Source organism: Pelobates fuscus, chromosome 2, assembly GCF_036172605.1.
Source record: "Pelobates fuscus isolate aPelFus1 chromosome 2, aPelFus1.pri, whole genome shotgun sequence".
Taxonomy (NCBI): Eukaryota; Metazoa; Chordata; class Amphibia; order Anura; family Pelobatidae; genus Pelobates; species Pelobates fuscus.
The window spans coordinates 286,653,391-286,671,712 of record NC_086318.1 but is presented as its reverse complement, the minus strand read 5'-3'; the positions used below and the strand labels follow the sequence as shown (position 1 = coordinate 286,671,712).

Below are 18,322 nucleotides of genomic sequence, written 5' to 3'. Positions count from 1 at the left end.
AAACAAAAACTTACGGCACCTGAGGTTCCTAGTTGGTCTCCCATACAAGTACTAACCAGGCCCGAGTCTGGATGGCTTCCGAGATCTGATGAGATCAGGCATTTTCAGACTGGTATGGCCGTAAGTGAAATTAAGAGAATGCGATCTCGCTAATGTTGGTAGAATATCAAACTCTGGTTGCGACAAAAGACAAGACGCTTCTGGATAGGGAAAAAAGTGGTCTGATTATGACATCATAATGCAAAAAAGAAATAAACAAAAGCTTACGGCACCTGAGGTTCCTAGTTGGTCTCCCATAGGGAAAAAAGTGGTCTGATTATGACATCATAATGCAAAAAAGAAATAAACAAAAGCTTACGGCACCTGAGGTTCCTAGTTGGTCTCCCATACAAGTACTAACCAGGCCCGAGTCTGGATGGCTTCCGAGATCTGACGAGATCAGGCATTTTCAGACTGGTATGGCCGTAAGTGAAATTAAGAGAATGCGATCTCGCTAATGTTGGTAGAATATCAAACTCTGGTTGCGACAAAAGACAAGACGCTTCTGGATAGGGAAAAAAGTGGTCTGATTATGACATCATAATGCAAAAAAGAAATAAACAAAAGCTTACGGCACCTGAGGTTCCTAGTTGGTCTCCCATACAAGTACTAACCAGGCCCGAGTCTGGATGGATTCCGAGATCTGACGAGATCAAGCATTTTCAGACTGGTATGGCCGCAAGTGAAATTAAGAGAATGCGATCTCGCTAATGTTGGTAGAATATCAAACTCTGGTTGCGACAAAAGACAAGACGCTTCTGGATTGGGAAAAAAGTGGTCTGATTATGACATCATAATGCAAAAAAGAAATAAACAAAAGCTTACGGCACCTGAGGTTCCTAGTTGGTCTCCCATAGGAAAAAAGTGGTCTGATTATGACATCATAATGCAAAACAGAAATAAACAAAAGCTTACGGCACCTGAGGTTCCTAGTTGGTCTCCCATACAAGTACTAACCAGGCCCGAGTCTGGATGGCTTCCGAGATCTGACGAGATCAGGCATTTTCAGACTGGTATGGCCGTAAGTGAAATTAAGAGAATGCGATCTCGCTAATGTTGGTAGAATATCAAACTCTGGTTGCGACAAAAGACAAGACGCTTCTGCATAGGGAAAAAAGTGGTCTGATTATGACATCATAATGCAAAAAAGAAATAAACAAAATCTTACGGCACCTGAGGTTCCTAGTTGGTCTCCCATAGGGAAAAAAGTGGTCTGATTATGACATCATAATGCAAAACAGAAATAAACAAAATCTTACGGCACCTGAGGTTCCTAGTTGGTCTCCCATACAAGTACTAACCAGGCCCGAGTCTGGATGGCTTCCGAGATCTGACAAAATCAGGCATTTTCAGACTGGTATGGCCGTAAGTGAAATTAAGAGAATGCGATCTCGCTAATGTTGGTAGAATATCAAACTCTGGTTGCGACAAAAGACAAGACGCTTCTGGATAGGGAAAAAAGTGGTCTGATTATGACATCATAATGCAAAAAAGAAATAAACAAAAGCTTACGGCACCTGAGGTTCCTAGTTGGTCTCCCATACAAGTACTAACCAGGCCCGAGTCTGGATGGCTTCCGAGATCTGACGAGATCAGGCATTTTCAGACTGGTATGGCCGTAAGTGAAATTAAGAGAATGCGATCTCGCTAATGTTGGTAGAATATCAAACTCTGGTTGCGACAAAAGACAAGACGCTTCTGGATAGGGAAAAAAGTGGTCTGATTATGACATCATAATGCAAAAAAGAAATAAACAAACGCTTACGGCACCTGAGGTTCCTAGTTGGTCTCCCATAGGGAAAAAAGTGGTCTGATTATGACATCATAATGCAAAAAAGAAATAAACAAAAGCTTACGGCACCTGAGGTTCCTAGTTGGTCTCCCATACAAGTACTAACCAGGCCCGAGTCTGGATGGCTTCCGAGATCTGACGAGATCAGGCATTTTCAGACTGGTATGGCCGTAAGTGAAATTAAGAGAATGCGATCTCGCTAATGTTGGTAGAATATCAAACTCTGGTTGCGACAAAAGACAAGACGCTTCTGGATAGGGAAAAAAGTGGTCTGATTATGACATCATAATGCAAAAAAGAAATAAACAAAAGCTTACGGCACCTGAGGTTCCTAGTTGGTCTCCCATAGGGAAAAAAGTGGTCTGATTATGACATCATAATGCAAAAAAGAAATAAACAAAAGCTTACGGCACCTGAGGTTCCTAGTTGGTCTCCCATACAAGTACTAACCAGGCCCGAGTCTGGATGGCTTCCGAGATCTGGCATTTTCAGACTGGTATGGCCGTAAGTGAAATTAAGAGAATGCGATCTCGCTAATGTTGGTAGAATATCAAACTCTGGTTGCGACAAAAGACAAGACGCTTCTGGATAGGGAAAAAAGTGGTCTGATTATGACATCATAATGCAAAAAAGAAATAAACAAAAGCTTACGGCACCTGAGGTTCCTAGTTGGTCTCCCATACAAGTACTAACCAGGCCCGAGTCTGGATGGCTTCCGAGATCTGATGAGATCAGGCATTTTCAGACTGGTATGGCCGTAAGTGAAATTAAGAGAATGCGATCTCGCTAATGTTGGTAGAATATCAAACTCTGGTTGCGACAAAAGACAAGACGCTTCTGGATAGGGAAAAAAGTGGTCTGATTATGACATCATAATGCAAAAAAGAAATAAACAAAAGCTTACGGCACCTGAGGTTCCTAGTTGGTCTCCCATACAAGTACTAACCAGGCCCGAGTCTGGATGGCTTCCGAGATCTGACGAGATCAGGCATTTTCAGACTGGTATGGCCGTAAGTGAAATTAAGAGAATGCGATCTCGCTAATGTTGGTAGAATATCAAACTCTGGTTGCGACAAAAGACAAGACGCTTCTGGATAGGGAAAAAAGTGGTCTGATTATGACATCATAATGCAAAAAAGAAATAAACAAAAGCTTACGGCACCTGAGGTTCCTAGTTGGTCTCCCATACAAGTACTAACCAGGCCCGAGTCTGGATGGCTTCCGAGATCTGACGAGATCAGGCATTTTCAGACTGGTATGGCCGTAAGTGAAATTAAGAGAATGCGATCTCGCTAATGTTGGTAGAATATCAAACTCTGGTTGCGACAAAAGACAAGACGCTTCTGGATAGGGAAAAAAGTGGTCTGATTATGACATCATAATGCAAAAAAGAAATAAACAAAAGCTTACGGCACCTGAGGTTCCTAGTTGGTCTCCCATACAAGTACTAACCAGGCCCGAGTCTGGATGGCTTCCGAGATCTGACGAGATCAGGCATTTTCAGACTGGTATGGCCGTAAGTGAAATTAAGAGAATGCGATCTCGCTAATGTTGGTAGAATATCAAACTCTGGTTGCGACAAAAGACAAGACGCTTCTGGATAGGGAAAAAAGTGGTCTGATTATGACATCATAATGCAAAAAAGAAATAAACAAAAGCTTACGGCACCTGAGGTTCCTAGTTGGTCTCCCATACAAGTACTAACCAGGCCCGAGTCTGGATGGCTTCCGAGATCTGACGAGATCAGGCATTTTCAGACTGGTATGGCCGTAAGTGAAATTAAGAGAATGCGATCTCGCTAATGTTGGTAGAATATCAAACTCTGGTTGCGACAAAAGACAAGACGCTTCTGGATAGGGAAAAAAGTGGTCTGATTATGACATCATAATGCAAAAAAGAAATAAACAAAAGCTTACGGCACCTGAGGTTCCTAGTTGGTCTCCCATACAAGTACTAACCAGGCCCGAGTCTGGATGGCTTCCGAGATCTGGCATTTTCAGACTGGTATGGCCGTAAGTGAAATTAAGAGAATGCGATCTCGCTAATGTTGGTAGAATATCAAACTCTGGTTGCGACAAAAGACAAGACGCTTCTGGATAGGGAAAAAAGTGGTCTGATTATGACATCATAATGCAAAAAAGAAATAAACAAAAGCTTACGGCACCTGAGGTTCCTAGTTGGTCTCCCATACAAGTACTAACCAGGCCCGAGTCTGGATGGCTTCCGAGATCTGATGAGATCAGGCATTTTCAGACTGGCATGGCCGTAAGTGAAATAAAGAGAATGCGATCTCGCTAATGTTGGTAGAATATCAAACTCTGGTTGCGACAAAAGACAAGACGCTTCTGGATAGGGAAAAAAGTGGTCTGATTATGACATCATAATGCAAAAAAGAAATAAACAAAAGCTTACGGCACCTGAGGTTCCTAGTTGGTCTCCCATACAAGTACTAACCAGACCCGAGTCTGGATGGCTTCCGAGATCTGACGAGATCAGGCATTTTCAGACTGGTATGGCCGTAAGTGAAATTAAGAGAATGCGATCTCGCTAATGTTGGTAGAATATCAAACTCTGGTTGCGACAAAAGACAAGACGCTTCTGGATAGGGAAAAAAGTGGTCTGATTATGACATCATAATGCAAAAAAGAAATAAACAAAAGCTTACGGCACCTGAGGTTCCTAGTTGGTCTCCCATACAAGTACTAACCAGGCCCGAGTCTGGATGGCTTCCGAGATCTGACAAGATCAGGCATTTTCAGACTGGTATGGCCGTAAGTGAAATTAAGAGAATGCGATCTCGCTAATGTTGGTAGAATATCAAACTCTGGTTGCGACAAAAGACAAGACGCTTCTGGATAGGGAAAAAAGTGGTCTGATTATGACATCATAATGCAAAAAAGAAATAAACAAAAGCTTACGGCACCTGAGGTTCCTAGTTGGTCTCCCATACAAGTACTAACCAGGGCCGAGTCTGGATGGCTTCCGAGATCTGACGAGATCAGGCATTTTCAGACTGGTATGGCCGTAAGTGAAATTAAGAGAATGCGATCTCGCTAATGTTGGTAGAATATCAAACTCTGGTTGCGACAAAAGACAAGACGCTTCTGGATAGGGAAAAAAGTGGTCTGATTATGACATCATAATGCAAAAAAGAAATAAACAAAAGCTTACGGCACCTGAGGTTCCTAGTTGGTCTCCCATACAAGTACTAACCAGGCCCGAGTCTGGATGGCTTCCGAGATCTGACGAGATCAGGCATTTTCAGACTGGTATGGCCGTAAGTGAAATTAAGAGAATGCGATCTCGCTAATGTTGGTAGAATATCAAACTCTGGTTGCGACAAAAGACAAGACGCTTCTGGATAGGGAAAAAAGTGGTCTGATTATGACATCATAATGCAAAAAAGAAATAAACAAAAGCTTACGGCACCTGAGGTTCCTAGTTGGTCTCCCATACAAGTACTAACCAGGCCCGAGTCTGGATGGCTTCCGAGATCTGACGAGATCAGGCATTTTCAGACTGGTATGGCCGTAAGTGAAATTAAGAGAATGCGATCTCGCTAATGTTGGTAGAATATCAAACTCTGGTTGCGACAAAAGACAAGACGCTTCTGGATAGGGAAAAAAGTGGTCTGATTATGACATCATAATGCAAAAAAGAAATAAACAAAAGCTTACGGCACCTGAGGTTCCTAGTTGGTCTCCCATACAAGTACTAACCAGGCCCGAGTCTGGATGGCTTCCGAGATCTGACAAGATCAGGCATTTTCAGACTGGTATGGCCGTAAGTGAAATTAAGAGAATGCGATCTCGCTAATGTTGGTAGAATATCAAACTCTGGTTGCGACAAAAGACAAGACGCTTCTGGATAGGGAAAAAAGTGGTCTGATTATGACATCATAATGCAAAAAAGAAATAAACAAAAGCTTACGGCACCTGAGGTTCCTAGTTGGTCTCCCATACAAGTACTAACCAGGCCCGAGTCTGGATGGCTTCCGAGATCTGATGAGATCAGGCATTTTCAGACTGGTATGGCCGTAAGTGAAATTAAGAGAATGCGATCTCGCTAATGTTGGTAGAATATCAAACTCTGGTTGCGACAAAAGACAAGACGCTTCTGGATAGGGAAAAAAGTGGTCTGATTATGACATCATAATGCAAAAAAGAAATAAACAAAAGCTTACGGCACCTGAGGTTCCTAGTTGGTCTCCCATAGGGAAAAAAGTGGTCTGATTATGACATCATAATGCAAAAAAGAAATAAACAAAAGCTTACGGCACATGAGGTTCCTAGTCGGTCTCCCATACAAGTACTAACCAGACCCGAGTCTGGATGGCTTCCGAGATCTGACGAGATCAGGCATTTTCAGACTGGTATGGCCATAGGTGAAATTAAGAGAATGCGATCTCGCTAATGTTGGTAGAATATCAAACTCTGGTTGCGACAAAAGACAAGACGCTTCTGGATAGGGAAAAAAGTGGTCTGATTATGACATCATAATGCAAAAAAAGAAATAAACAAAAGCTTACGGCACCTGAGGTTCCTAGTTGGTCTCCCATAGGGAAAAAAGTGGTCTGATTATGACATCATAATGCAAAAAAGAAATAAACAAAAGCTTACGGCACCTGAGGTTCCTAGTTGGTCTCCCATACAAGTACTAACCAGGCTCGAGTCTGGATGGCTTCCGAGATCTGACATTTTCAGACTGGTATGGCCGTAAGTGAAATTAAGAGAATGCGATCTCGCTACTGTTGGTAGAATATCAAACTCTGGTTGCGACAAAAGACAAGACGCTTCTGGATAGGGAAAAAAGTGGTCTGATTATGACATCATAATGCAAAAAAGAAATAAACAAAAGCTTACGGCACCTGAGGTTCCTAGTTGGTCTCCCATACAAGTACTAACCAGGCCCGAGTCTGGATGGCTTCCGAGATCTGGCATTTTCAGACTGGCATGGCCGTAAGTGAAATTAAGAGAATGCGATCTCGCTAATGTTGGTAGAATATCAAACTCTGGTTGCGACAAAAGACAAGACGCTTCTGGATAGGGAAAAAAGTGGTCTGATTATGACATCATAATGCAAAAAAGAAATAAACAAAAGCTTACGGCACCTGAGGTTCCTAGTTGGTCTCCCATACAAGTACTAACCAGGCCCGATTCTGGATGGCTTCCGAGATCTGACGAGATCAGGCATTTTCAGACTGGTATGGCCGTAAGGGAAATTAAGAGAATGCGATCTCGCTAATGTTGGTAGAATATCAAACTCTGGTTGCGACAAAAGACAAGACGCTTCTGGATAGGGAAAAAAGTGGTCTGATTATGACATCATAATGCAAAAAATAAATAAACAAAAGCTTACGGCACCTGAGGTTCTTAGTTGGTCTCCCATAGGGAAAAAAGTGGTCTGATTATGACATCATAATGCAAAAAAGAAATAAACAAAAGCTTACGGCACCTGAGGTTCCTAGTTGGTCTCCCATACAAGTACTAACCAGGCCCGAGTCTGGATGGCTTCCGAGATCTGACGATATCAGGCATTTTCAGACTGGTATGGCCGTAAGTGAAATTAAGAGAATGCGATCTCGCTAATGTTGGTAGAATATCAAACTCTGGTTGCGACAAAAGACAAGACGCTTCTGGATAGGGAAAAAAGTGGTCTGATTATGACATCATAATGCAAAAAATAAATAAACAACAGCTTACGGCACCTGAGGTTCCTAGTTGGTCTCCCATACAAGTACTAACCAGGCCCAAGTCTGGATGGCTTCCGAGATCTGACGAGATCAGGCATTTTCAGACTGGTATGGCCGTAAGTGAAATTAAGAGAATGCGATTTCGTTAATGTTGGTAGAATATCAAACTCTGGTTGCGACAAAAGACAAGATGCTTCTGGATAGGGAAAAAAGTGGTCTGATTATGACATCATAATGCAAAAAAGAAATAAACAAAAGCTTACGGCACCTGAGGTTCCTAATTGGTCTCCCATACAAATACTAAGCAGGCCCGAGTCTGGATGGCTTCCGAGATCTGACGAGATCAGGCATTTTCAGACTGGTATTGCCGTAAGTGAAATTAAGAAAATGCGATCTCGCTAATGTTGGTAGAATATCAAACTCTGGTTGCGACAAAAGACAAGACGCTTCTGGATAGGGAAAAAAGTGGTCTGATTATAACATCATAATGCAAAAAAGAAATAAACAAAAGCTTACTGCACCTGAGGTTCCTAGTTGGTCTCCCATACAAGTACTAACCAGGTCCGAGTCTGGATGGCTTCCGAGATCTGATGAGATCAGGCATTTTCAGACTGGTATGGCCGTAAGTGAAATTAAGAGAATGCGATCTCGCTAATGTTGGTAGAATATCAAACTCTGGTTGCGACAAAAGACAAGACGCTTCTGGATAGGGAAAAAAGTGGTCTGATTATGACATCATAATGCAAAAAAGAAATAAACAAAAGCTTACGGCACCTGAGGTTCCTAGTTGGTCTCCCATACAAGTACTAACCAGGCCCGAGTCTGGATGGCTTCCGAGATCTGATGAGATCAGGCATTTTCAGACTGGTATGGCCGTAAGTGAAATTAAGAGAATGCGATCTCGCTAATGTTGGTAGAATATCAAACTCTGGTTGCGACAAAAGACAAGACGCTTCTGGATAGGGAAAAAAGTGGTCTGATTATGACATCATAATGCAAAAAAGAAATAAACAAAAGCTTACGGCACCTGAGGTTCTTAGTTGGTCTCCCATAGGGAAAAAAGTGGTCTGATTATGACATCATAATGCAAAAAAGAAATAAACAAAAGCTTACGGCACCTGAGGTTCCTAGTTGGTCTCCCATACAAGTACTAACCAGGCCCAAGTCTGGATGGCTTCCGAGATCTGACGACATCAGGCATTTTCAGACTGGTATGGCCGTAAGTGAAATTAAGAGAATGCGATCTCGTTAATGTTGGTAGAATATCAAACTCTGGTTGCGACAAAAGACAAGAAGCTTCTGGATAGGGAAAAAAGTGGTCTGATTATGACATCATAATGCAAAAAAGAAATAAACAAAAGCTTACGGCACCTGAAGTTCCTAGTTGGTCTCCCATACAAGTACTAACCAGGTCCGAGTCTGGATGGCTTCCGAGATCTGATGAGATCAGGCATTGTCAGACTGGTATGGCCGTAAGTGAAATTAAGAGAATGCGATCTCGCTAATGTTGGTAGAATATCAAACTCTGGTTGCGACAAAAGACAAGACGCTTCTGGATAGTTAAAAAAGTGGTCTGATTATGACATCATAATGCAAAAAAGAAATAATCAAAAGCTTACGGCACCTGAGGTTCCTAGTTGGTCTCCCATACAAGTACTAACCAGGCCCGAGTCTGGATGGCTTCCGAGATCTGATGAGATCAGGCATTTTCAGACTGGTATGGCCGTAAGTGAAATTAAGAGAATGCGATCTCGCTAATGTTGGTAGAATATCAAACTCTGGTTGCGACAAAAGACAAGACGCTTCTGGATAGGGAAAAAAGTGGTCTGATTATGACATCATAATGCAAAAAAGAAATAAACAAAAGCTTACAGCACCTGAGGTTCCTAGTCGGTCTCCCATACAAGTACTAACCAGACCCGAGTCTGGATGGCTTCCGAGATCTGACGAGATCAGGCATTTTCACACTGGTATGGCCGTAAGTGAAACTAAGAGAATGCGATCTCGCTAATGTTGGTAGAATATCAAACTCTGGTTGCGACAAAAGACAAGACGCTTCTGGATACTGAAAAAAGTGGTCTGATTATGACATCATAATGCAAAAAAGAAATAAACAAAATCTTACGGCACCTGAGGTTCCTAGTTGGTCTCCCATACAAGTACTAACCAGGCCCGAGTCTGGATGGCTTCCGAGATCTGATGAGATCAGGCATTTTCAGACTGGTATGGCCGTAAGTGAAATTAAGAGAATGCGATCTCGCTAATGTTGGTAGAATATCAAACTCTGGTTGCGACAAAAGACAAGACGCTTCTGGATAGGGAAAAAAGTGGTCTGATTATGACATCATAAGGCAAAAAAGAAATAAACAAAAGCTTACGGCACCTGAGGTTCCTAGTTGGTCTCCCATACAAGTACTAACCAGACCCGAGTCTGGATGGCTTCCGAGATCTGACGAGATCAGGCATTTTCAGACTGGTATGGCCATAGGTGAAATTAAGAGAATGCGATCTCGCTAATGTTGGTAGAATATCAAACTCTGGTTGCGACAAAAGACAAGACGCTTCTGGATAGGGAAAAAAGTGGTCTGATTATGACATCATAATGCAAAAAAAGAAATAAACAAAAGCTTACGGCACCTGAGGTTCCTAGTTGGTCTCCCATAGGGAAAAAAGTGGTCTGATTATGACATCATAATGCAAAAAAGAAATAAACAAAAGCTTACGGCACCTGAGGTTCCTAGTTGGTCTCCCATACACGTACTAACCAGGCTCGAGTCTGGATGGCTTCCGAGATCTGACATTTTCAGACTGGTATGGCCGTAAGTGAAATTAAGAGAATGCGATCTCGCTACTGTTGGTAGAATATCAAACTCTGGTTGCGACAAAAGACAAGACGCTTCTGGATAGGGAAAAAAGTGGTCTGATTATGACATCATAATGCAAAAAAGAAATAAACAAAAGCTTACGGCACCTGAGGTTCCTAGTTGGTCTCCCATAGGGAAAAAAGTTGTCTGATTATGACATCATAATGCAAAAAAGAAATAAACAAAAGCTTACGGCACCTGAGGTTCCTAGTTGGTCTCCCATACAAGTACTAACCAGGCCCGAGTCTGGATGGCTTCCGAGATCTGGCATTTTCAGACTGGCATGGCCGTAAGTGAAATTAAGAGAATGCGATCTCGCTAATGTTGGTAGAATATCAAACTCTGGTTGCGACAAAAGACAAGACGCTTCTGGATAGGGAAAAAAGTGGTCTGATTATGACATCATAATGCAAAAAAGAAATAAACAAAACTTACGGCACCTGAGGTTCCTAGTTGGTCTCCCATACAAGTACTAACCAGGCCTGATTCTGGATGGCTTCCGAGATCTGACGAGATCAGGCATTTTCAGACTGGTATGGCCGTAAGGGAAATTAAGAGAATGCGATCTCGCTAATGTTGGTAGAATATCAAACTCTGGTTGCGACAAAAGACAAGACGCTTCTGGATAGGGAAAAAAGTGGTCTGATTATGACATCATAATGCAAAAAATAAATAAACAAAAGCTTACGGCACCTGAGGTTCTTAGTTAGTCTCCCATAGGGAAAAAAGTGGTCTGATTATGACATCATAATGCAAAAAAGAAATAAACAAAAGCTTACGGCACCTGAGGTTCCTAGTTGGTCTCCCATACAAGTACTAACCAGGCCCGAGTCTGGATGGCTTCCGAGATCTGACGATATCAGGCATTTTCAGACTGGTATGGCCGTAAGTGAAATTAAGAGAATGCGATCTCGCTAATGTTGGTAGAATATCAAACTCTGGTTGCGACAAAAGACAAGACGCTTCTGGATAGGGAAAAAAGTGGTCTGATTATGACATCATAATGCAAAAAATAAATAAACAACAGCTTACGGCACCTGAGGTTCCTAGTTGGTCTCCCATACAAGTACTAACCAGGCCCAAGTCTGGATGGCTTCCGAGATCTGACGAGATCAGGCATTTTCAGACTGGTATGGCCGTAAGTGAAATTAAGAGAATGCGATTTCGTTAATGTTGGTAGAATATCAAACTCTGGTTGCGACAAAAGACAAGATGCTTCTGGATAGGGAAAAAAGTGGTCTGATTATGACATCATAATGCAAAAAAGAAATAAACAAAAGCTTACGGCACCTGAGGTTCCTAATTGGTCTCCCATACAAATACTAAGCAGGCCCGAGTCTGGATGGCTTCCGAGATCTGACGAGATCAGGCATTTTCAGACTGGTATTGCCGTAAGTGAAATTAAGAAAATGCGATCTCGCTAATGTTGGTAGAATATCAAACTCTGGTTGCGACAAAAGACAAGACGCTTCTGGATAGGGAAAAAAGTGGTCTGATTATAACATCATAATGCAAAAAATAAATAAACAAAAGCTTACTGCACCTGAGGTTCCTAGTTGGTCTCCCATACAAGTACTAACAAGGTCCGAGTCTGGATGGCTTCCGAGATCTGATGAGATCAGGCATTTTCAGACTGGTATGGCCGTAAGTGAAATTAAGAGAATGCGATCTCGCTAATGTTGGTAGAATATCAAACTCTGGTTGCGACAAAAGACAAGACGCTTCTGGATAGGGAAAAAAGTGGTCTGATTATGACATCATAATGCAAAAAAGAAATAAACAAAAGCTTACGGCACCTGAGGTTCCTAGTTGGTCTCCCATACAAGTACTAACCAGGCCCGAGTCTGGATGGCTTCCGAGATCTGATGAGATCAGGCATTTTCAGACTGGTATGGCCGTAAGTGAAATTAAGAGAATGCGATCTCGCTAATGTTGGTAGAATATCAAACTCTGGTTGCGACAAAAGACAAGACGCTTCTGGATAGGGAAAAAAGTGGTCTGATTATGACATCATAATGCAAAAAAGAAATAAACAAAAGCTTACGGCACCTGAGGTTCCTAGTTGGTCTCCCATACAAGTACTAACCAGGCCCAAGTCTGGATGGCTTCCGAGATCTGACGAGATCAGGCATTTTCAGACTGGTATGGACGTAAGGGAAATAAAGAGAATGCGATCTCGCTAATGTTGGTAGAATATCAAACTCTGGTTGCGACAAAAGACAAGACGCTTCTGGATAGGGAAAAAAGTGGTCTGATTATGACATCATAATGCAAAAAAGAAATAAACAAAAGCTTACGGCACCTGAGGTTCTTAGTTGGTCTCCCATAGGGAAAAAAGTGGTCTGATTATGACATCATAATGCAAAAAAGAAATAAACAAAAGCTTACGGCACCTGAGGTTCCTAGTTGGTCTCCCATACAAGTACTAACCAGGCCCAAGTCTGGATGGCTTCCGAGATCTGACGAGATCAGGCATTTTCAGACTGGTATGGCCGTAAGTGAAATTAAGAGAATGCGATCTCGTTAATGTTGGTAGAATATCAAACTCTGGTTGCGACAAAAGACAAGACGCTTCTGGATAGGGAAAAAAGTGGTCTGATTATGACATCATAATGCAAAAAAGAAATAAACAAAAGCTTACGGCACCTGAGGTTCCTAGTTGGTCTCCCATACAAGTACTAACCAGGCCCGAGTCTGGATGGCTTCCGATATCTGACAAGATCAGGCATTTTCAGAATGGTATGGCCGTAAGGGAAATTAAGAGAATGCGATCTCGCTAATGTTGGTAGAATATCAAACTCTGGTTGCGACAAAAGACAAGACGCTTCTGGATAGGGAAAAAAGTGGTCTGATTATGACATCATAATGCAAAAAAGAAATAAACAAAAGCTTACGGCACCTGAGGTTCCTAGTTGGTCTCCCATACAAGTACTAACCAGGCCCGAGTCTGGATGGCTTCCGAGATCTGACGAGATCAGGCATTTTCAGACTGGTATGGCCGTAAGTGAAATTAAGAGAATGCGATCTCGCTAATGTTGGTAGAATATCAAACTCTGGTTGCGACAAAAGACAAGACGCTTCTGGATAGGGAAAAAAGTGGTCTGATTATGACATCATAATGCAAAAAAGAAATAAACAAAAGCTTACGGCACCTGAGGTTCCTAGTTGGTCTCCCATACAAGTACTAACCAGGCCCGAGTCTGGATGGCTTCCGAGATCTGACGAGATCAGGCATTTTCAGACTGGTATGGCCGTAAGTGAAATTAAGAGAATGCGATCTCGCTAATGTTGGTAGAATATCAAACTCTGGTTGCGACAAAAGACAAGACGCTTCTGGATAGGGAAAAAAGTGGTCTGATTATGACATCATAATGCAAAAAAGAAATAAACAAAAGCTTACGGCACCTGAGGTTCCTAGTTGGTCTCCCATACAAGTACTAACCAGGCCCGAGTCTGGATGGCTTCCGAGATCTGATGAGATCAGGCATTTTCAGACTGGTATGGCCGTAAGGGAAATTAAGAGAATGCGATCTCGCTAATGTTGGTAGAATATCAAACTCTGGTTGCGACAAAAGACAAGACGCTTCTGGATAGGGAAAAAAGTGGTCTGATTATGACATCATAATGCAAAAAAGAAATAAACAAAAGCTTACGGCACCTGAGGTTCCTAGTTGGTCTCCCATAGGGAAAAAAGTGGTCTGATTATGACATCATAATGCAAAAAAGAAATAAACAAAAGCTTACGGCACCTGAGGTTCCTAGTTGGTCTCCCATACAAGTACTAACCAGGCCCGAGTCTGGATGGCTTCCGAGATCTGACGAGATCAGGCATTTTCAGACTGGTATGGCCGTAAGTGAAATTAAGAGAATGCGATCTCGCTAATGTTGGTAGAATATCAAACTCTGGTTGCGACAAAAGACAAGACGCTTCTGGATAGGGAAAAAAGTGGTCTGATTATGACATCATAATGCAAAAAAGAAATAAACAAAAGCTTACGGCACCTGAGGTTCCTAGTTGGTCTCCCATAGGGAAAAAAGTGGTCTGATTATGACATCATAATGCAAAAAAGAAATAAACAAAAGCTTACGGCACCTGAGGTTCCTAGTTGGTCTCCCATACAAGTACTAACCAGGCCCAAGTCTGGATGGCTTCCGAGATCTGGCATTTTCAGACTGGTATGGCCGTAAGTGAAATTAAGAGAATGCGATCTCGTTAATGTTGGTAGAATATCAAACTCTGGTTGCGACAAAAGACAAGATGCTTCTGGATAGGGAAAAAAGTGGTCTGATTATGACATCATAATGCAAAAAAGAAATAAACAAAAGCTTACGGCACCTGAGGTTCCTAGTTGGTCTCCCATAGGGAAAAAAGTGGTCTGATTATGACATCATAATGCAAAAAAGAAATAAACAAAAGCTTACGGCATCTGAGGTTCCTAGTTGGTCTCCCATACAAGTACTAACCAGGCCCGAGTCTGGATGGCTTCCAAGATCTGACGAGATCAGGCATTTTCAGACTGGTATGGCCGTAAGTGAAATTAAGAGAATGCGATCTCGCTAATTTTGGTAGAATATCAAACTCTGGTTGCGACAAAAGACAAGACGCTTCTGGATAGGGAAAAAAGTGGTCTGATTATGACATCATAATGCAAAAAAGAAATAAACAAAAGCTTACGGCACCTGAGGTTCCTAGTTGGTCTCCCATACAAGTACTAACCAGGCCCAAGTCTGGATGGCTTCCGAGATCTGATGAGATCAGGCATTTTCAGACTGGTATGGCCGTAAGTGAAATTAAGAGAATGCGATCTCGCTAATGTTGGTAGAATATCAAACTCTGGTTGCGACAAAAGACAAGACGCTTCTGGATAGGGAAAAAAGTGGTCTGATTATGACATCATAATGCAAAAAAGAAATAAACAAAAGCTTACGGCACCTGAGGTTCCTAGTTGGTCTCCCATAGGGAAAAAAGTGGTCTGATTATGACATCATAATGCAAAAAAGAAATAAACAAAAGCTTACGGCACCTGAGGTTCCTAGTTGGTCTCCCATACAAGTACTAACCAGGCCCGAGTCTGGATGGCTTCCGAGATCTGACGAGATCAGGCATTTTCAGACTGGTATGGCCGTAAGTGAAATTAAGAGAATGCGATCTCGCTAATGTTGGTAGAATATCAAACTCTGGTTGCGACAAAAGACAAGACGCTTCTGGATAGGGAAAAAAGTGGTCTGATTATGACATCATAATGCAAAAAAGAAATAAACAAAAGCTTACGGCACCTGAGGTTCCTAGTTGGTCTCCCATACAAGTACTAACCAGGCCCGAGTCTGGATGGCTTCCGAGATCTGATGAGATCAGGCATTTTCAGACTGGTATGGCCGTAAGTGAAATTAAGAGAATGCGATCTCGCTAATGTTGGTAGAATATCAAACTCTGGTTGCGACAAAAGACAAGACGCTTCTGGATAGGGAAAAAAGTGGTCTGATTATGACATCATAATGCAAAAAAGAAATAAACAAAAGCTTACGGCACCTGAGGTTCCTAGTTGGTCTCCCATACAAGTACTAACCAGGCCCGAGTCTGGATGGCTTCCGAGATCTGACGAGATCAGGCATTTTCAGACTGGTATGGCCGTAAGTGAAATTAAGAGAATGCGATCTCGCTAATGTTGGTAGAATATCAAACTCTGGTTGCGACAAAAGACAAGACGCTTCTGGATAGGGAAAAAAGTGGTCTGATTATGACATCATAATGCAAAAAAGAAATAAACAAAAGCTTACGGCACCTGAGGTTCCTAGTTGGTCTCCCATACAAGTACTAACCAGGCCCGAGTCTGGATGGCTTCCGAGATCTGACGAAATCAGGCATTTTCAGACTGGTATGGCCGTAAGTGAAATTAAGAGAATGCGATCTCGCTAATGTTGGTAGAATATCAAACTCTGGTTGCGACAAAAGACAAGACGCTTCTGGATAGGGAAAAAAGTGGTCTGATTATGACATCATAATGCAAAAAAGAAATAAACAAAAGCTTACGGCACCTGAGGTTCCTAGTTGGTCTCCCATACAAGTACTAACCAGGCCCGAGTCTGGATGGCTTCCGAGATCTGATGAGATCAGGCATTTTCAGACTGGTATGGCCGTAAATCAAATTAAGAGAATGCGATCTCGCTAATGTTGGTAGAATATCAAACTCTGGTTGCGACAAAAGACAAGACGCTTCTGGATAGGGAAAGAAGTGGTCTGATTATGACATCATAATGCAAAAAAGAAATAAACAAAAGCTTACGGCACCTGAGGTTCCTAGTTGGTCTCCCATACAAGTACTAACCAGGCCCGAGTCTGGATGGCTTCCGAGATCTGACGAGATCAGGCATTTTCAGACTGGTATGGCCGTAAGTGAAATTAAGAGAATGCGATCTCGCTAATGTTGGTAGAATATCAAACTCTGGTTGCGACAAAAGACAAGACGCTTCTGGATAGGGAAAAAAGTGGTCTGATTATGACATCATAATGCAAAAAAGAAATAAACAAAAGCTTACGGCACCTGAGGTTCCTAGTTGGTCTCCCATACAAGTACTAACCAGGCCCGAGTCTGGATGGTTTCCGAGATCTGACGAGATCAGGCATTTTCAGACTGGTATGGCCGTAAGTGAAACTAAGAGAATGCGATCTCGCTAATGTTGGTAGAATATCAAACTCTGGTTGCGACAAAAGACAAGACGCTTCTGGATAGGGAAAAAAGTGGTCTGATTATGACATCATAATGCAAAAAAGAAATAAACAAAAGCTTACGGCACCTGAGGTTCCTAGTTGGTCTCCCATACAAGTACTAACCAGGCCCGAGTCTGGATGGCTTCCGAGATCTGACGAGATCAGGCATTTTCAGACTGGTATGGCCGTAAGTGAAATTAAGAGAATGCGATCTCGCTAATGTTGGTAGAATATCAAACTCTGGTTGCGACAAAAGACAAGACGCTTCTGGATAGGGAAAAAAGTGGTCTGATTATGACATCATAATGCAAAAAAGAAATAAACAAAAGCTTACGGCACCTGAGGTTCCTAGTTGGTCTCCCATACAAGTACTAACCAGGCCCGAGTCTGGATGGATTCCGAGATTTGACGAGATCAGGTATTTTCAGACTGGTATGGCCATAAGTGAAATTAAGAGAATGCGATCTCGCTAATGTTGGTAGAATATCAAACTCTGGTTGCGACAAAAGACAAGACGCTTCTGGATAGGGAAAAAAGTGGTCTGATTATGACATCATAATGCAAAAAAGAAATAAACAAAAGCTTACGGCACCTGAGGTTCCTAGTTGGTCTCCCATACAAGTACTAACCAGGCCCGAGTCTGGATGGCTTCCGAGATCTGACGAGATCAGGCATTTTCAGACTGGTATGGCCGTAAGTGAAATTACGAGAATGCGATCTCGCTAATGTTGGTAGAATATCAAACTCTGGTTGCGACAAAAGACAAGACGCTTCTGGATAGGGAAAAAAGTGGTTTGATTATGACATCATAATGCAAAAAATAAATAAACAAAAGCTTACGGCACCTGAGGTTCCTAGTTGGTCTCCCATAGGGAAAAAAGTGGTCTGATTATGACATCATAATGCAAAAAAGAAATAAACAAAAGCTTACGGCACCTGAGGTTCCTAGTTGGTCTCCCATACAAGTACTAACCAGGCCCAAGTCTGGATGGCTTCCGAGATCTGACGAGATCAGGCATTTTCAGACTAGTATGGCCGTAAGCGAAATTAAGAGAATGCGATCTCGTTAATGTTGGTAGAATATCAAACTCTGGTTGCGACAAAAGACAAGATGCTTCTGGATAGGGAAAAAAGTGGTCTGATTATGACATCATAATGCAAAAAAGAAATAAACAAAAGCTTACGGCACCTGAGGTTCCTAGTTGGTCTCCCATAGGGAAAAAAGT

General features: G+C 42.2%; 60 pseudogenes; all 60 read right to left on the bottom strand.

The window, feature by feature from the left end:
• Positions 1-7: 7 nt before the first annotated feature.
• On the bottom strand, positions 8-126 carry LOC134596500 (5S ribosomal RNA; annotated as a pseudogene).
• Positions 127-351: 225 nt separating this feature from the next.
• LOC134591435 (5S ribosomal RNA) lies at positions 352-470 on the bottom strand (annotated as a pseudogene).
• A 134-nt stretch (positions 471-604) lies between these two features.
• LOC134597657 (5S ribosomal RNA) lies at positions 605-723 on the bottom strand (annotated as a pseudogene).
• Positions 724-947: 224 nt separating this feature from the next.
• On the bottom strand, positions 948-1,066 carry LOC134591423 (5S ribosomal RNA; annotated as a pseudogene).
• Positions 1,067-1,291: 225 nt separating this feature from the next.
• LOC134598157 (5S ribosomal RNA) lies at positions 1,292-1,410 on the bottom strand (annotated as a pseudogene).
• Positions 1,411-1,544: 134 nt separating this feature from the next.
• LOC134591411 (5S ribosomal RNA) lies at positions 1,545-1,663 on the bottom strand (annotated as a pseudogene).
• Positions 1,664-1,888: 225 nt separating this feature from the next.
• On the bottom strand, positions 1,889-2,007 carry LOC134591400 (5S ribosomal RNA; annotated as a pseudogene).
• Positions 2,008-2,475: 468 nt separating this feature from the next.
• Positions 2,476-2,594, bottom strand: LOC134596008 (5S ribosomal RNA; annotated as a pseudogene).
• A 134-nt stretch (positions 2,595-2,728) lies between these two features.
• LOC134591388 (5S ribosomal RNA) lies at positions 2,729-2,847 on the bottom strand (annotated as a pseudogene).
• Positions 2,848-2,981: 134 nt separating this feature from the next.
• On the bottom strand, positions 2,982-3,100 carry LOC134591376 (5S ribosomal RNA; annotated as a pseudogene).
• A 134-nt stretch (positions 3,101-3,234) lies between these two features.
• LOC134591365 (5S ribosomal RNA) lies at positions 3,235-3,353 on the bottom strand (annotated as a pseudogene).
• A 134-nt stretch (positions 3,354-3,487) lies between these two features.
• LOC134591353 (5S ribosomal RNA) lies at positions 3,488-3,606 on the bottom strand (annotated as a pseudogene).
• A 377-nt stretch (positions 3,607-3,983) lies between these two features.
• On the bottom strand, positions 3,984-4,102 carry LOC134594679 (5S ribosomal RNA; annotated as a pseudogene).
• Positions 4,103-4,236: 134 nt separating this feature from the next.
• On the bottom strand, positions 4,237-4,355 carry LOC134595873 (5S ribosomal RNA; annotated as a pseudogene).
• Positions 4,356-4,489: 134 nt separating this feature from the next.
• Positions 4,490-4,608, bottom strand: LOC134596430 (5S ribosomal RNA; annotated as a pseudogene).
• A 134-nt stretch (positions 4,609-4,742) lies between these two features.
• On the bottom strand, positions 4,743-4,861 carry LOC134596802 (5S ribosomal RNA; annotated as a pseudogene).
• Positions 4,862-4,995: 134 nt separating this feature from the next.
• LOC134591342 (5S ribosomal RNA) lies at positions 4,996-5,114 on the bottom strand (annotated as a pseudogene).
• A 134-nt stretch (positions 5,115-5,248) lies between these two features.
• On the bottom strand, positions 5,249-5,367 carry LOC134591329 (5S ribosomal RNA; annotated as a pseudogene).
• Positions 5,368-5,501: 134 nt separating this feature from the next.
• Positions 5,502-5,620, bottom strand: LOC134596429 (5S ribosomal RNA; annotated as a pseudogene).
• A 134-nt stretch (positions 5,621-5,754) lies between these two features.
• Positions 5,755-5,873, bottom strand: LOC134595997 (5S ribosomal RNA; annotated as a pseudogene).
• A 225-nt stretch (positions 5,874-6,098) lies between these two features.
• LOC134589019 (5S ribosomal RNA) lies at positions 6,099-6,217 on the bottom strand (annotated as a pseudogene).
• A 712-nt stretch (positions 6,218-6,929) lies between these two features.
• Positions 6,930-7,048, bottom strand: LOC134597924 (5S ribosomal RNA; annotated as a pseudogene).
• Positions 7,049-7,273: 225 nt separating this feature from the next.
• On the bottom strand, positions 7,274-7,392 carry LOC134597690 (5S ribosomal RNA; annotated as a pseudogene).
• A 134-nt stretch (positions 7,393-7,526) lies between these two features.
• Positions 7,527-7,645, bottom strand: LOC134597754 (5S ribosomal RNA; annotated as a pseudogene).
• Positions 7,646-7,779: 134 nt separating this feature from the next.
• LOC134598302 (5S ribosomal RNA) lies at positions 7,780-7,898 on the bottom strand (annotated as a pseudogene).
• A 134-nt stretch (positions 7,899-8,032) lies between these two features.
• LOC134597471 (5S ribosomal RNA) lies at positions 8,033-8,151 on the bottom strand (annotated as a pseudogene).
• A 134-nt stretch (positions 8,152-8,285) lies between these two features.
• LOC134595985 (5S ribosomal RNA) lies at positions 8,286-8,404 on the bottom strand (annotated as a pseudogene).
• Positions 8,405-8,629: 225 nt separating this feature from the next.
• LOC134597660 (5S ribosomal RNA) lies at positions 8,630-8,748 on the bottom strand (annotated as a pseudogene).
• Positions 8,749-8,882: 134 nt separating this feature from the next.
• On the bottom strand, positions 8,883-9,001 carry LOC134595401 (5S ribosomal RNA; annotated as a pseudogene).
• Positions 9,002-9,135: 134 nt separating this feature from the next.
• LOC134595973 (5S ribosomal RNA) lies at positions 9,136-9,254 on the bottom strand (annotated as a pseudogene).
• A 134-nt stretch (positions 9,255-9,388) lies between these two features.
• Positions 9,389-9,507, bottom strand: LOC134587862 (5S ribosomal RNA; annotated as a pseudogene).
• Positions 9,508-9,641: 134 nt separating this feature from the next.
• On the bottom strand, positions 9,642-9,760 carry LOC134588721 (5S ribosomal RNA; annotated as a pseudogene).
• A 134-nt stretch (positions 9,761-9,894) lies between these two features.
• On the bottom strand, positions 9,895-10,013 carry LOC134587782 (5S ribosomal RNA; annotated as a pseudogene).
• Positions 10,014-10,815: 802 nt separating this feature from the next.
• On the bottom strand, positions 10,816-10,934 carry LOC134588608 (5S ribosomal RNA; annotated as a pseudogene).
• A 225-nt stretch (positions 10,935-11,159) lies between these two features.
• Positions 11,160-11,278, bottom strand: LOC134597689 (5S ribosomal RNA; annotated as a pseudogene).
• Positions 11,279-11,412: 134 nt separating this feature from the next.
• Positions 11,413-11,531, bottom strand: LOC134597743 (5S ribosomal RNA; annotated as a pseudogene).
• A 134-nt stretch (positions 11,532-11,665) lies between these two features.
• Positions 11,666-11,784, bottom strand: LOC134598301 (5S ribosomal RNA; annotated as a pseudogene).
• A 134-nt stretch (positions 11,785-11,918) lies between these two features.
• Positions 11,919-12,037, bottom strand: LOC134588665 (5S ribosomal RNA; annotated as a pseudogene).
• Positions 12,038-12,171: 134 nt separating this feature from the next.
• On the bottom strand, positions 12,172-12,290 carry LOC134595962 (5S ribosomal RNA; annotated as a pseudogene).
• A 134-nt stretch (positions 12,291-12,424) lies between these two features.
• On the bottom strand, positions 12,425-12,543 carry LOC134596735 (5S ribosomal RNA; annotated as a pseudogene).
• A 225-nt stretch (positions 12,544-12,768) lies between these two features.
• LOC134597731 (5S ribosomal RNA) lies at positions 12,769-12,887 on the bottom strand (annotated as a pseudogene).
• A 134-nt stretch (positions 12,888-13,021) lies between these two features.
• On the bottom strand, positions 13,022-13,140 carry LOC134589138 (5S ribosomal RNA; annotated as a pseudogene).
• A 134-nt stretch (positions 13,141-13,274) lies between these two features.
• On the bottom strand, positions 13,275-13,393 carry LOC134591317 (5S ribosomal RNA; annotated as a pseudogene).
• A 134-nt stretch (positions 13,394-13,527) lies between these two features.
• Positions 13,528-13,646, bottom strand: LOC134591305 (5S ribosomal RNA; annotated as a pseudogene).
• A 134-nt stretch (positions 13,647-13,780) lies between these two features.
• LOC134589525 (5S ribosomal RNA) lies at positions 13,781-13,899 on the bottom strand (annotated as a pseudogene).
• A 225-nt stretch (positions 13,900-14,124) lies between these two features.
• LOC134591293 (5S ribosomal RNA) lies at positions 14,125-14,243 on the bottom strand (annotated as a pseudogene).
• Positions 14,244-14,468: 225 nt separating this feature from the next.
• On the bottom strand, positions 14,469-14,577 carry LOC134589408 (5S ribosomal RNA; annotated as a pseudogene).
• Positions 14,578-14,802: 225 nt separating this feature from the next.
• LOC134587820 (5S ribosomal RNA) lies at positions 14,803-14,921 on the bottom strand (annotated as a pseudogene).
• Positions 14,922-15,055: 134 nt separating this feature from the next.
• Positions 15,056-15,174, bottom strand: LOC134594177 (5S ribosomal RNA; annotated as a pseudogene).
• A 225-nt stretch (positions 15,175-15,399) lies between these two features.
• LOC134591282 (5S ribosomal RNA) lies at positions 15,400-15,518 on the bottom strand (annotated as a pseudogene).
• Positions 15,519-15,652: 134 nt separating this feature from the next.
• LOC134595950 (5S ribosomal RNA) lies at positions 15,653-15,771 on the bottom strand (annotated as a pseudogene).
• Positions 15,772-15,905: 134 nt separating this feature from the next.
• LOC134591270 (5S ribosomal RNA) lies at positions 15,906-16,024 on the bottom strand (annotated as a pseudogene).
• Positions 16,025-16,158: 134 nt separating this feature from the next.
• On the bottom strand, positions 16,159-16,277 carry LOC134595561 (5S ribosomal RNA; annotated as a pseudogene).
• Positions 16,278-16,411: 134 nt separating this feature from the next.
• Positions 16,412-16,530, bottom strand: LOC134594245 (5S ribosomal RNA; annotated as a pseudogene).
• A 134-nt stretch (positions 16,531-16,664) lies between these two features.
• On the bottom strand, positions 16,665-16,783 carry LOC134591258 (5S ribosomal RNA; annotated as a pseudogene).
• Positions 16,784-16,917: 134 nt separating this feature from the next.
• Positions 16,918-17,036, bottom strand: LOC134589440 (5S ribosomal RNA; annotated as a pseudogene).
• A 134-nt stretch (positions 17,037-17,170) lies between these two features.
• On the bottom strand, positions 17,171-17,289 carry LOC134591246 (5S ribosomal RNA; annotated as a pseudogene).
• A 134-nt stretch (positions 17,290-17,423) lies between these two features.
• LOC134598083 (5S ribosomal RNA) lies at positions 17,424-17,542 on the bottom strand (annotated as a pseudogene).
• Positions 17,543-17,676: 134 nt separating this feature from the next.
• On the bottom strand, positions 17,677-17,795 carry LOC134591234 (5S ribosomal RNA; annotated as a pseudogene).
• Positions 17,796-18,020: 225 nt separating this feature from the next.
• LOC134596897 (5S ribosomal RNA) lies at positions 18,021-18,139 on the bottom strand (annotated as a pseudogene).
• Positions 18,140-18,322: the final 183 nt, after the last annotated feature.